Source organism: Cupressus sempervirens, chromosome 2 (genome assembly GCF_028749045.1).
Source record: "Cupressus sempervirens isolate cs-2001-9-10 chromosome 2, ASM2874904v1, whole genome shotgun sequence".
Taxonomy (NCBI): Eukaryota; Viridiplantae; Streptophyta; class Pinopsida; order Cupressales; family Cupressaceae; genus Cupressus; species Cupressus sempervirens.
Genome location: NC_143119.1, coordinates 274014547 through 274029564, shown reverse-complemented (window position 1 = coordinate 274029564; position 15018 = coordinate 274014547).

Here is a 15018-nt window from a genome sequence, read left to right as displayed (position 1 = left end):
CATTCATCATCAAATTTTGCAACAAAACAAGAAACATCATCCATATCAAGGTGAAATAGATTACTTCTTGTTTGATCTCCTTTTCCTATCAATTTACCATTGGTACCATAGATTTTTCAATTTTGTTTCCAAATTCTACTTTGCATCCTATATTGCCTAACTGTGAGACATTTAGCAAATTGTAGTTTAATCCTTCAACATAGTATGCATTATCACATGAAATTTGTTCTGTAAGTTTAATGGAACCTTTTCCTTTTATTTGACATGGAGCATCATTACCAATTCTAACACTATTTCCATCATACTGAGTAAAGTTAACAACTTACTTTTGTCTCCTATCATGTGATGTGAGCATCCACTGTCTATGATCCATCTGTCATTTTTGTTCATACATGTTACTAGTGTTGTAGGTTCTTCTTCATCAGATTGGTCCTTCATGGCTACATAAACAACTTCATCATCATTAACATCTATTTGTTGGTTCTCAATGGTATATAAGAAACAATAGAAAGCAACCTCATGGAATGTAAATGGCCCACTTCCACTTTGCTAAGGAGATAATCTCAAGTCCAATATGAACAAAAATCCAAAATTGTAACTATAGTGTCTCTCATGTTTGTAGTATGTAACTTGTTTATTTTGATTCAAGAGATACTTGGTACTCTTATTATATGTACTTTGAGATGACTTCAAGGTTAGATGTTATACTTTGATTTTAGTACTCACTTTATCATATTTTCATGTGATGCATTTTGAGATGATAGTAGGTCTATGATGATATTTGATTATATGGTATTTGTACATATCTTTGATTCTGTTATGTGATGTATTTTGTGTTATGGTTATATACTTCATTCTTGAACTTTGATGCTTTATGTGAGTGTGAGTGATGTAAATGGACTATTTAGGTATAATTGAATAAATGGTTAAATTATTTATTTAATTCATTTATTTCTTTGGCTATGTTGTTATATGTAATTACATTTGATCATGTGTTTTAGTGTGCAGGATTTATATCCCTAGTAGTGGCATATGGAGTTAGTGATTCAACTATTCATATTTTACCAATGTCATCCCTATATGGTCAATGTATCCTTATTTAATTATTTAAGTTAAACCTTTTGGTTATTATTAAATCTAAAATTATTTGCATTATATGGTTAGACCAGTAAGGGCATTTGTGCATTTAGAGGTTTGCATTACGATAAAACTTGTTAAGTTAATTTCTATAATTTTGGGTTTTTGAGCTTTAAATTTTATTGAATTTAATTTCTAGTAGCTTTACCTTAGGTGAATTCCTATCACGAGGGATAACCCCTTTTTTTTTTGGGTTGATTCAGGGTTTAACTAGGTTGGCTAGTCATTTTTCCTAATTGATTATTCACTCAAAAAGTGAATAGGTATTGGAAAAAGTAATTATTTTCTCACTTCTCACTTTTGCAAAACACAAATTTGAGATCCTTTTTGAGAATCCTCTTCTAGATAATCACATTTTTATTCATTGGGAGAGGTGTGAGCATGCAATATTTGCAAGGTCAGTTTAAAAAGCAGTTTGTTAGGATAGTGTTACCCTCTATTTATGTTTGCTAGTTTTACCTGATTGGTCAGGTATTTCCCTATTTTTGGGATGGGGATTTGGGTGTTGCTCCCTTATGCTTGCACTTTTGGCATATGGTGTCCAACCCAAAGTTTATTGGATTTTTGAAGTTTTTGTGCCCAAAGATCAAATGGATTTTAATTTCACAATTTTTTTGGGGTTTTTACCTCATTTTGTGTACCACCCTATTTTCTTAGGTTTTCTTAGTATGATGTTGGTCATGGACTTGGGTCATTTGTTCGATGTTAGTCGAGCCATTGTTGTATTTTTATGTTGCATTGGGATGTGTGTCACATCTTTCTTCTTGAGTCTATTTTTGGTTGATTATATTTTTGGATTATGTTCTCATCCAGTGCTTGTGTTATGATCTTCATGATAGTGGTACGCCACACATGAGTATGTGCATGTATAATTGTCGAGTGACTTGCAAGTCTCAATCTTCTATGGTATTTATGAAAATTATGATCATTGGGGTTGGGTTGGGAATATGCATGCCTATGGGCACTCATTGTTAGATGAGCATGCGTAGGGTAGGGTAGCATATGGAGGGGGCTTCTATCTCATAGCTTGCAGATCATAACACCATAGGTTGGTAGAGGAAGATTTAATCAATTGATAACTAAATAAAACACTATGTGGTGATGAAACTTAAGCTACTAAAAAGATGTGGTGTGATAGAGCCTTCCATTGAGGATTTGAATCTACACTATCTAGAAGCTTGGGATTTTGGATGCCAAGTGACTCTCCATGATGTCAGCCCCTACATAGCAGCCCATTGAGTGTCGAACCAAGACCTGTAAATTATGCATTGTTTATGTTCTTGGTTTCAATCATCATACTATCTGAAGTGAGTGTTAGCCATGGATATTTTCTTTGTGTGTGTTTGTGGTTAGATTTTTACCTCCATCAGCATGACAAAAGTGGATCTATGGGTTCTATGTGGTAGAGAGGCATATGTACCTTCACCACTACTGGGGACAAGTGTATAGAAATTGTCTACTATCCTAGTGTGACCATTGCTAGATGTTTTCACTTAGTAGTTCAAGTTCTGAAGTATGCTTCCTTGTGATTTATGATTTCATTAGAATGCATGTATATCATGTTTAGATGATGTTAGTATTCATGCATTTCCTTATTATGATATTTAACATATATTAGATGATTAGTTGATTTGTAGGATTATCTTATGCTCTACTTATAGCATGTTATATTTTCTTATACCTATGTTGTACCAAATTTTAGAAGTAACATCGTAATAAGATAGCACCAAAGATATGTTCGATAGTTTGGGATGTTATGCACGGGGGATGGCTAGGACCCATGATGATCTTATGATGCTATTATGATTGGGAGGAACCTTGTAATTATTTATTTTTTTCATGTTTATTCTGATGTTTCTTTTAGTTCTTTCCCTCAACTACTATGTTAGGTGGTTAGATGTAGTTTTAGTCTTATATCTATTGTGTTCTAGTGCCTATACCTTGACTATGGATCCCATACTACTTGGTGTGGATATTTTTAGTTTTTGTTTTATCCCTCGATTCATACTTGAGTTTTTCTAGTGTTCCCAAGTGACCATGCATCAGCATTGGGCGATACTGGAAAGTATCTCATGCCCAAAAGAGTTCTATCATGCAACTCTTGATTGTATTGCACACCTCTTAGAGTAATTTCATATGATACTAGAAAGTATCACACACCTATTAAGGAAATTTTGTACAATACTGGTCAAGTATCACATGCCTTATTGAGAAGTGTCACCCAATCAATGATTGTGTTGCACACCTTCACGATACTGGAAAGTATCATACTATGTTGTTTTAAAGTATCACTTGGATTTTGGAAAAACTTGCTTGGGCGAACAATTGGAACTTTTTGGGTTGTCCAAAAGTTTTTAAGAGGTATTGTGGTTACCCATTATGGTGTTCTTGAATAACTTGTAATTACATTTTGAATTCAATATATTTTCAGATTCATATTTGTTTGTGTCCTTCCATGGTTAGTCATTTTGGTGAGCAATGGCATTTGGAGATCTCTTGGTGTTTGGATGTGTGTTAAGTCTTTTGTTGCGATCTTTGTGATCCTCATGTGTTGTATTTCAGGTGTATCCATACTTGTTTTAAAAATAAAAAAATTATCCTGGCTTATATTTATCCTTGTTTCCAAGGATCTCCTAGTGGGGCATTATATCTGGTATCAGAGCCCACATTGCAACATTGTGATCTCTACATTATGCTTCCACTATGGTTTTGTTTTTTGTATATGTATTATTAATTACTAGTTACTATTTTTATTTCTTTCTATAACTCTTGTGCTTGTGACTTGTTGTTCTAACCTTTCCTTATTGCTTCCATAGTGATGCCTCCCGCACATAGACCTAGTGGTCAAGGTGGTAAACATAGAAATAACAGTGAAGAAGAACACTAGAAAGAGGAATGTCAAGGTGGAGAAGGAGAACAAGGTAATAACAATCAAGGTGGTACTGAGGTATTGATGCTAGTGCTTCAAGAGATTTTTTCTTGTTTGGTCCCTCGTGTAGAGGAATGCCAATAGGATCATAATCAGTAAGAGGGATCTCATAATGGAGATTTGCAACATTCATAGCATATAGAGGAGGAGTGTGAATGTAAACATTCCTATACTCAATCGAGTGGCCGAGGATACCATCAGGGTGGTACGGACTATAATAGTGAAAATTTTATCCTTTTGGATATCAAGAAGTATCTTCATCAATCAAAACCACCATTATATGCTAGTAAGGGAGTTGGCCTCAAGGAAGAAACTTAGTTATTGGACATGGATCACTAATTCACCATGTACCATATGCAACCAATATGAAGGCCCATTATGTGATTACACAATTGACAGACCACACATTTGTATGGTGGAGTATTGAGGGGAAGAAGATCTTGTTTAGCATTGCAAATCTCACCTGAGAGATCTTTGAGGAGAGGTTATGTGAGAGATTCCTATCTCCTCAGTTCAAAGAGGCTTGTGCTAATGAGTTACACACAATTTGGAAAGAAAACGTGACAGTGGACTAGTATGAAATTAAGTTCTTTGAGCTTAGGTAACACTCATGCTACAAACATGATGATTTACTCCTGGATCATCATTTATTTCAAGGCCTTAAGGATGCCCTCATTGGAGAAGTCTATATGCATTAGCTATTCTCGCTATTGAGAAGGCACATATTACAATGGAAAATCTAGATGGAGTTCTCAGTAGCAAATTTGATTCTTAGAAACAAAGAATATGGAATTTAGGATAGGATGCACAGTTTACCCAAACCTCAAGGAAGCACCAAGCCTCATTAGCACCCTCTCAGGGTGGTTATCAGTATATGAATAAGAAGAGATTTTGGGGCAAGAGTGAATAGTCTTTTGGTACCATTGAGAAGAAGGGAGATAACCAAAGTCGATGAGAAAAATATCAATAGGATTGTCCTCCTCAAAGCAATAACCAAAACTTTAGCAGAGGTAGTGTAGCTTATTCTAGCACTACTCAGAGTGGTCAAGGAATAGATTCTAGCTTTGCAAGGAATGATTATTCTTGTTGTCAGCCCAACCATAGATATTTTGAATGTTCTATCAAACCATCTACAAGACCTAGTAAGAGTGCATCTAGATCTGAGCCTATAGTGGGAGATACCGGAAGGAGTCATCGAGTGTTTGTTTTAGTTGATAACCATTAGGAAGAAAACCAATGTATCATAGTTGAGGCTACAGATATGTTGCATGGTATTTTAGCTTCAATTTTGTTTGACATTGGTGCTTTAGATTCTTTCATTTCACCATCTATTGTTCAACAATATGGGCTAGTGGTAGTGTGTCAAGTTGATAGGTGGAAACTTGAGTTATCCATAGGTTCCAAAGTGGTTGTAGATTATTTTTTCAATGGTTGTAGTTTGAATTTGGGAACCTTCACCACCACACTGGATCATCATGTCCTACCCATGGGATCATATGAAATTTTTTTGGGCATGGATTGGTTAGCTACCCATCAAACTAATATAGGTTATTGTCATAATATGGTACAATATGTTGATGACATAGGTGGGTAGGTGGAACTTTTGGGAGACCGAAGACCAGTCTCACTTCAGATGATTTCAGCTAATCAACTAAAGCAAAGTGTGTAGAAGGGTTGCCAGTTATTTCTTATTTCTATTAGTGATCTCAAGGAAGCTGAGAGTTGTACAGTGACACTTGATTATCACCCACTCCTTCATGAGTATGTAGATGTGTTTCTTAAGGGGATGCTAGGTATGCCATTGTAGCATGACATTGATCTTAGGATTGATCTTGTTGGAGGAGCAGAGCTAATTTTACAAGATCATTACTACATTACTACTTAAGATTTGAGTGAACTCAAATTGTAGTTGGAGGAATTGTTGGCCAAGGGACATATTCATCTTAGTGTATATTCGTGGGGTGCACCAATCATCTTTGTAAAGAAGAAGGATGGATCTCTACAATTGTGCACTGACTACTAGTAGTTGAATAAGGTGATGGTGAAAAACCAATATCCTTTGTCAAGGATAGATGACTTGTCCAATCAGGTGAAGGGAGCATGAGTGTTCTCAAAGATTAATATGAAGTTAGGATACCATCAGCTTCATATCTAGGAGGTTGACATTCATCGAAAAACTTATTGTACATGGTATGGGCATTATGAGTTCACAGTTGTGCTCTTTGGGTTAACCAATGCACCATTAATATTTATGAGTTTGATGAATGAAGTATTTTTCATGTACCTTGATCAGTGCATCATTGTACTCTTGGATGACATATTGATCTATTAAGAGATTGTTGATGAGCATGAAATCCATTAATGCCAAGTATTGTAGTGTATGAGAGACCATTAGTTGTATGGAAACTTGAGTAAATGTGGGTTCTTCTAATCAGAGGTGAAGTATTTGGCACACATCATCACTATTGATGGTATTTCATTAGGTCTAGAGAAAATTCATGCTATCATGGATTGGCTAGTATCTGCTAATGTCTCAAAAGTTCATAGTTTCATGGGATTGGTGGGCTACTATTGTCACTTCGTGAAAGATTTCTCTTGAGTATCTCATCCCATCACTTCTCTTTAGTGGAAAGGGAAGAAGCATGTTTGGTCAAACTAGTGTGAGACAACATTTAATGCTCTTAAGCAGTGTTTTACTAGTGCACTAGTCCTTGCAGTGCCTAATCCCATATGTAATTTCATGGTTTGCATAGATTCTTCATTGGAAGGGGTGGGTGTGGTGTTGATGTAGGATGGTTGAGTAATTGCATATGAGTCTAGAAAACTCAAGGACCATGAGCTGAACTACCCAACTCATGATTAGGAATTTGCACCCATTGTGCATGCTCTAGTTCATTGGAGACATTTTCTTTTGGGATACAGGATAAAGTTGCATAGTGATCATAGGAGCTTGTAGTATATCTTTACTTAGGCAAACTTGAATGCATAACAACATCACTAGATGGAGTTCTTCTATGAGTATGACTTTGATGTTCATTACATTAAAGGGAAGGAGAATGTCATTGTAGATGCCTTAAGTAGGAGGTGACATGAGGTATCAGTGATGTCATTGGGAGTAGATTTTTGGAGGTCATATCTTGGAGGCCTTTCCTAGTGAAACTTGGTATCAAGAGGTGAGGGTGGAGATCAAGTCTAGATGTACACTTGAGTAGAGATTTTTAGGTTATATTATTGAGTCTGATGGACTACTGTGACACTTGGAGTGTATCTATGTACCTATGTCAGGTGATCTTCATACCTTGGCTTTGTTGAAAGTGCATCTTGCACCATATTCTGCACATCCCAGTGTTAAGAAGATACATGTTGATCTTAAAGAACTATACTTTTGGCTAGAGATGAGGCACGATGTTGCTGATTTTATTCCTTAATCTCTTGAGTGCCAGAGAGTGAAGGTAGAGCATCAAGATCCGATAGGTCTTTTTAGCTACATACCATTCCAGAGTGGAAGTGGGATACAATATCTATTGATTTTATCACAGGGTTTTCTATTTTATCACAAAGGCATGATTGTATCATGGTGACAATGGACAAGTTGTCCAAGGTAGCACATTTTCACCCATGAAAGCATCCTATAGAGCTTCTTCTATAGCACATGTTTTCTTGGAGGATATTGTCCATTTACATGGGATCCCTTGTCAAATCATTTTAGATAGAGATCCAATATTTACTTTGGCACTATGGATGTCTCTCCAACATGTGTTGGGTGCACAAATCAATTTTAGTTTGGCTTATCACCCAGAGACTGATTTTCAGACTAAGAGAGTGAATCAGTTCAAGAGAATATGCTTCGCATATATTTGATAGATAGGTAAGTGAAGTGCAAGGACTATTTATACTTTTGGAGTTTGTATACAACAATAGGTATCATAGTTCTCTTGGTATGTCACATTGTCATGCCTTGTATGGTAGACCGTGTCTTACCTCTTTGACTTGGGATCATTTAGAGGACCAAATTATTTTGGGTCCAGAGATGCTTTAGTATATGGAGCAACAAGTTTATCATATTAGGGAGCATTTGGTTACGGCTCAGGATAGGAAGAAGAAGTATGCATATTCCCATAGGTTGGATTGTCACTCCTTTGTTGGTGACAAGGTTTTTTTGAGAGTGTGACTGAGGAAGACACCATCCATTATGGGAAAGAATCTAAGTTAGCACCACATTTTGTCAAACCATTTTAGATCCTCGAGATGATTTTTCCTATTGCTTATCATCTAGCATTGCCACCTAGCCTATTGTGCATCCATGATGTTTCTCATGTTTCTGTTTTGAGGTAGTATATTCTATATGAGACCCATGTTCTTTATTGGGATTCTTTGTAGGTAGCATATGGGAAGCTTATTTTGGAGCCCATTCATATCCTACAATAGTGAAGGCTATCCTTCTGATATTAGGACATCAAGCAGGTAGGAGTCCAATGGGACACGAGCAATGAGACCTTAGTGAATTGGGAAGATGCTACATGATTTAGAGGATTGGACTCTTGTCTTTTTGTCAACTTTAAGGAGTAAGCCCATGCTACTAGGGGAGGATGTAGTGCCTCTCGTGTTTGTAGTTTGTACCTTGTTTATTTTGATTTGAGAGATACGTGGTACTCTTCTTATATGTACTTTGAGATGACCTAAGGGTTTGATGTTATACTTTGATTTCAGTACCATAGATGCTTTACTGCTATTCTATTTAGTTTATCATATTTGCATGTGATGTCATTTTCAGATGAAAGTAGGTCTATGATGATATCTGATTATCTGGTATTTGGACATATCTCTGATTCTATTATGTGATGGATTTTTATGCTATTGTTATTTACTTTATTCTTTTATTTGATGGTTTATCCAAATGTGAGTGATGTAAATGAATTATTTAGGTATATTTGAATAAATGGTTAAATTAGTTATTTAATGCATTTATTGCTTTAACTATGTTGCTAAATGTAATTGCACCTGATCATGTGTTTTAGTGTGTAGGATTTATATCCCTTTTAGTGGCACATGGAGTTAGTGATTCTTTTATTCATATTTTACCAATGTCATCCCTTTATTGTGGACATAACTATGAATCTGTGAAATGTGATGCATAAGAAGAAGAAGCATCCCTTATAGTAGAAGAAGCATAGAATGTGATGCATCTTTTGGATTTCAAAACTTTTGTACTATTTGAAAGTTATAGTCATTTTCCAAGCAATGTGTCAGTCAATAGATTATATGTAACTCCATCAAAAAAAAAGTAATAATTACTTACTGAACTCATAATTTGACAAACCTTACATTTATGGGAAGATAAGAACATTATCTTAAAACCCTTTTCATTTCATCAAATTTTGGTGGAAAAAAAGGTCATCAGCTACATGTTTGAAGTAAAAAATATACAAGAACAAGCCAAAAACACATTTTAGGATTTTTTTTAAGTTGACCATATAGGGTTGGTATCAAAAGATATAGTAGGCCTTATAAAGGTTTTGGTTTTTTTTAGTATCAAGATGGGTAGAAAAAAAGTTGGAATAGATTTTGAAATGCTTTGAGGCATTTCAGGACTACATATTTTTCAAATCGTCACTTTTTGGCACATCATAATCCTACACACGCATATTTTGATAGGATTTTTAGTTTCCTAAAGTTTCTAATTAATTGATGTCCTTTTGATATTGCTATCATGATTCAACTATGTAGTTTTTGAGTCAAACTCATTGATCCATTTATCATGAGTAGTGATTCATACATGAATACAACTCTTACTTATCAATTAATGTCCTACTATTGCACTTTGTTCAGAAATCTAGGAATCCATGTTCGACCTTGAATATTTTATGAAACATTCACTATTTTGAATAAATGGTCATGCCACTACATTTTAGTAATGAATGACACCCTGTGTTTCAAGTTTGAAACCTTAAAGAATCCATTTGATATGTTTCCTGGGCCAATTCTATTTGTAAAAACTTAAAACTGTCTAGTTGTTAATTGTGAAATTTATTCACTACCCCTATCTGATGGATTATGTCTTTGACCTAGTTCATCCTATTGAATAATTTATTTTCCTATTACATTTGAGGGGTCAAAGAAATTATATTTTTCAAGTTTGAGCCTATGACAAATCTACTTGATCAGTTTGCAAATGTTATTCTAAATTTAATTTCTAACTCTGTTGTGTAGATCAGTTTCACAAATTGACTAGGAGCCCTATTCAGGATGTTATAACTGTGAATCTGTGAAATGTTTGGTATTTCTATCCCAAAGTTAGAAAGGTCAGGATTGTCATTGCACCAAAAGATCAACCTATCAATGCTCGATACAACCAATAGTCTTATAGAACCATAGGAGGAGATTAATCCATCTCACGAATCCTATGAGAGATGTTGACCCACTACCAACATCTTCACATTTTTTTATTTGACTAGTTTATGATGTCTAATCCAAATGCAATTTTCTATTTTTGACAAGTTTGGGTGCAAGACAATTTTGTTGTGATGTAGAGCCTAATCAAATTCGGGGATTAATTTTTTCCATACTTTATTTGACATGGATTCCCCCCATATTTTACTATGGGCTTTGGGGGCAGCACTCCAAAATGGTGTCAAGGGACAATGCCCCTTTTGGGGTCCAGAGGTAGAGCCCCAGGTGCGCTCCCTATTGTAGTATAGGGTGGGTTCGAGGGGTAATGTCCCTACAAGGGTTTTTGAAGGTAGCATCCCCAAAAGATGGATTGACTTTATTATTGTAAATGACATGACCAACTACTATTTTTTCTATTAGATGACTTATTCTAGCCCTATTTTGTAAGAAGCAAAAAATCTTGTATAAAATGGCTTAGGCTTATGCATTTTATTATGTATGATAAGATTGTAGCTTCTTGTGGCAGTATTGAGCTATAAGGGATTGCAAATTGTAATCAAGTTGTAATCACTAGATAATAAGAATATTGGACTATTTGGTTGACATGTCCCAAGGATTGGGTCAACCATGTTAAATCTTTGTATTTTGTGTTCTCTTATAGAAGAATTATTATTTTATGATATTTAATATATTTGCATGTAATTGTTATTTCTATCCCATTAATCTAAATAATTTTGAAATAGAAACTTTAGTGGTCAATATCTTTTGACATGACTATCATAATAAGGTGAGATTCGATAGAGGAGATCTCTATGGAACAAAGAGTATATATTTTGAAACTCAGCGTCACATCATGTATTTTTGTAAGTTTTTAAGGCCAATTTTAGGACCTTTCAGCACAAGTTTGGCACTTTTCAGGAACGATGAAAAATGACTTTTCAATAGTCAACTAGTGATCAAATGTGATTTCAATTAGTACAAAGAATTTATTAGAGCATTAGTAAGAGGTCAGTTAATTGAAACATGTTTCTTGGGGACTGACTAACTTCATCAAATTGATATGATATAATGGATATGTAAGGTGTCTTAAAAGGTTATGATGGTTTTGGTCACTAAAATAAATGCAAGCGAATCTAAATGGAGAGATTGATGTTTGTAGAGATCAAAAAGAAGTCTAGAAAAATAAATATGATGACTTTTTATTGGGTGAGGTAGTGTTCTAGTGGCAGTTTTATTTGAAGTGACAAATAATTGTGTAGAGAACAACACTTTTAAAATGGATGCTTAACGAGTGTAATGGATAAAGTATATATTTGTGTAAATGACGTGTCTCCGACGGGGCTCGAGTTGACCATGTCTTTTCATGTCGAGATGGTTCCCTTTTCTCATTTCATGGCATTCAGAATACACATATCATCATTTGCTTTCAAATGGTTGTCTTGGATTATACAAACGGTGAACAATAAAGTAGGGAATTGAACATACCAAGGGGGTTTGTCTACTTAAGAAATATTTCTTCATTGAGGAATGTTGTATTAAACCTTTCTCTAGAAATAAATGGTATTAGCTCATCACCAAGCAGGATGGATCCTGGATTTTGAAGGCATGCGCATCACTATATGAAGATCGGATTTGAAGAGAAAGGCAGATGATGGTTTAGAAGAAAGGATATGATGAGATGGGTAATAAGAAAGAAGAGTATACTGAAGGTTATTTCTGTTTCTTATCCTGATGATGATACCAATGGTGATTCCAAATGCAAATTTTGATTGCAGTGTGAATACAACCGAACAAAAAATATTTGAATTAGATTTCCTTGTTTTTGCGTATACGTATGCAATAATAATATTGGTTTGAGTCAAGCTTGGGTTCATGATGGTATTGGAGGTTCTTTTGGTTGTGCAATTAAGTTAGAACCTGCATTTTTTGTAAGAGGATGGTTCTATTTGCATGCAAGCATTGAGAAAGCCTAATCATTCTAGGGTTTTTGATCTAGAAGTGAGCATTGGGAGGAAATAGATGCATGGTAAAGTTACAATTCAAACATAAATACGATGAAATCTATCACGAATTTGACTTGATTCATTTAGCCCAGTATGTTCAACTCTAAGAAAAACATCACCATAGACAAGTCGAGGATATTGCTGGTGTGCTCGGGCCATGTTAAGAAATGTTGCCAAGGGATGAATGTATAGAAAAAAAATTATTACTATTAATGTGGATTGAATGAGCTCAAATGTAATTACTGGTTGGCCTTTGCAAATGTTCATTATTGACCGACGCCTGCAGATTCTAAGAAATAGAGAAGGCTTTGGCAAAAAAAAATTGCGAGTAAAGATTTCCAAACAGTGTGTAATAATAGTTTGAATTTTTTTTTGTAGGCATGACACCATTTTCTTCAAACTACCATAATAGCCCTTCCCGATTTCTAAGATGCACGCTTCGTAATTATCTAAATTTGATCTACGGTTTGTTAGAAATGTCGCGTTGAGTTCCTAAATGGGCTTATTTGTGAACAACAATTCAAGTGTTGTTCATAGAGGACACTATTTAAATGAAAGTTGCAGGCCTTGGCAATCACACTGTCCCACATGCATAAAGAAGTGGATGTTTATTTATTTCTTATATTGAACTCTCACCCCTTGAGAGTCTTAAGGGGCCCGCATTATCACAAGAGATGCAAGTTATGAGTTTGATTTATGGGGCTAGTTAGTTCCAATTTTGACCAACTAGTGTGAAATGTAGAGATGACACGTGGTGACTAGTGTGTAATGTAGAGATGACACATGGTGATTTGTAGAATGATATATGGCACATAAAACAATGTGTGTGTAACTTTGGATGATGAGATTGCACTCAGTGAAGAGGAGTTATGAGGTTACATTGACAATTGAGTGTGTGTTCTATAGTCAAATCACATGGTTGAGGAAATATATCACAAGGTTACGACTAAGTACTTGTGTTTAGTCATAGCTTCATGGTCTGATGACATGTGGTGATTTGGAGAATGACATATGGCACATAAAATAATGTGTGTGTAACTTTGGATCATGAGATTATAGTCAGTGAAAAGGAATCACGAGGTTATGTTGACAATTGAGTGTCTATTCTCTAATCAAATCACATGGTTGAGGAAAAATATCACAAGGTTATGACTAACAACTAGTGGTTATTCATAGCTTCATGGTCTGATGACATGTGGTGATTTGGAGAATGACATATGGCACATAAAACAATGTGCATCTAACTTTAGATGATGAGATTGCAGGCAATGAAAAGGAGTCACGAGGTTACATTGACAATTGAACGTTTGTTCTCTAGTCAAATCACATGGTTGACAAAAAATATCACAAGGTTATGAGTAACTGCTAGTGGTTAAGCATAACTTCATGATCTTTAGTGGCAATTTGAGGTTAATATTTGAGGCTGACGTTCTCGAGCGCACACAGTAGATGGATAAGGCTTGAAGTCATGGGTCACCCCCATGATCTCAGGTTCGAGTCTACCTCTAGGTTTTACCAGTGAGAGAGGCTTAGATGTTGTTGCTCTCACCCATGGAGGACTAGTTTTGCCCTAAGTTGGCATTGTTAGAAGTAATAGTTCACCAATATAACTAAGAGGGGGGGTGAATCAGTTATTAAACAATCTCACATAATTCTTACTTAACTAACCAAAGTAAACAACAAACATAAATGCGTATACACAAATACACTAGATATGTTGGCTAGGGGAAAGCCTTGATCAGAGGGAAAACCCCAGTGGGAATGATGCTCATAGAATAATATTTGTACTAATCTAAATATTCCTTGTTAGAGGATAGACCTTGTTAGGAGATTCCAACCCTATTAGGAGTTGTAGAAGGCAGTTGAACCCACTGTCCAAATAGCTTTAGGATTAGATCAACAAACCCATTGTCCAATTGACCCCAGTACTATTCCTTTTAGTATACTAGATGTGAAACAATCTTCTTCTGCCCTTCTCTATCTAGTATGTCCAACTTCTTCACCTTTAGATCATTTAAATAGATCTGGAACTCATCAGTAACCCTTGAGGTCACTTGCACACATAGTAGATTGCTCTGCTCTTCTCCTTCACAATTTGCAATTCTGCTCTGTTCCTTGATCATATCAAATGATGATCAGAACTTGGAAAGCACATTTCCTTTATACCATACTCAATTATTAACCTTCTGAGTTGGATCCATATACTTAACATTATTTTGAGTTGGCTCCATATTTAATTAAATGAAATACAATACACATTTAATTAATGTTCTCGGCTTTTAGTTGATCACAAACTTCCACACATGTAGCTTTTGTACCTATGCACTTTTTGACATCATCAAATGTTAGTCTACTTCCTCCAATTAACTATGCAACCCTTTATTCCAAATACAAAGTATTATATTAATTAAACAACAAAGACTATTTTCCTGATGCTCTATTTCCCTACTATTCTCTATAAATCACTGATATCTTTCGTACGATGTCAATTTAGGTTCTGTGCACTTGACCACATGTCAAATACATGTTGTAGTACCTTCTATTAATTGCACATGGACA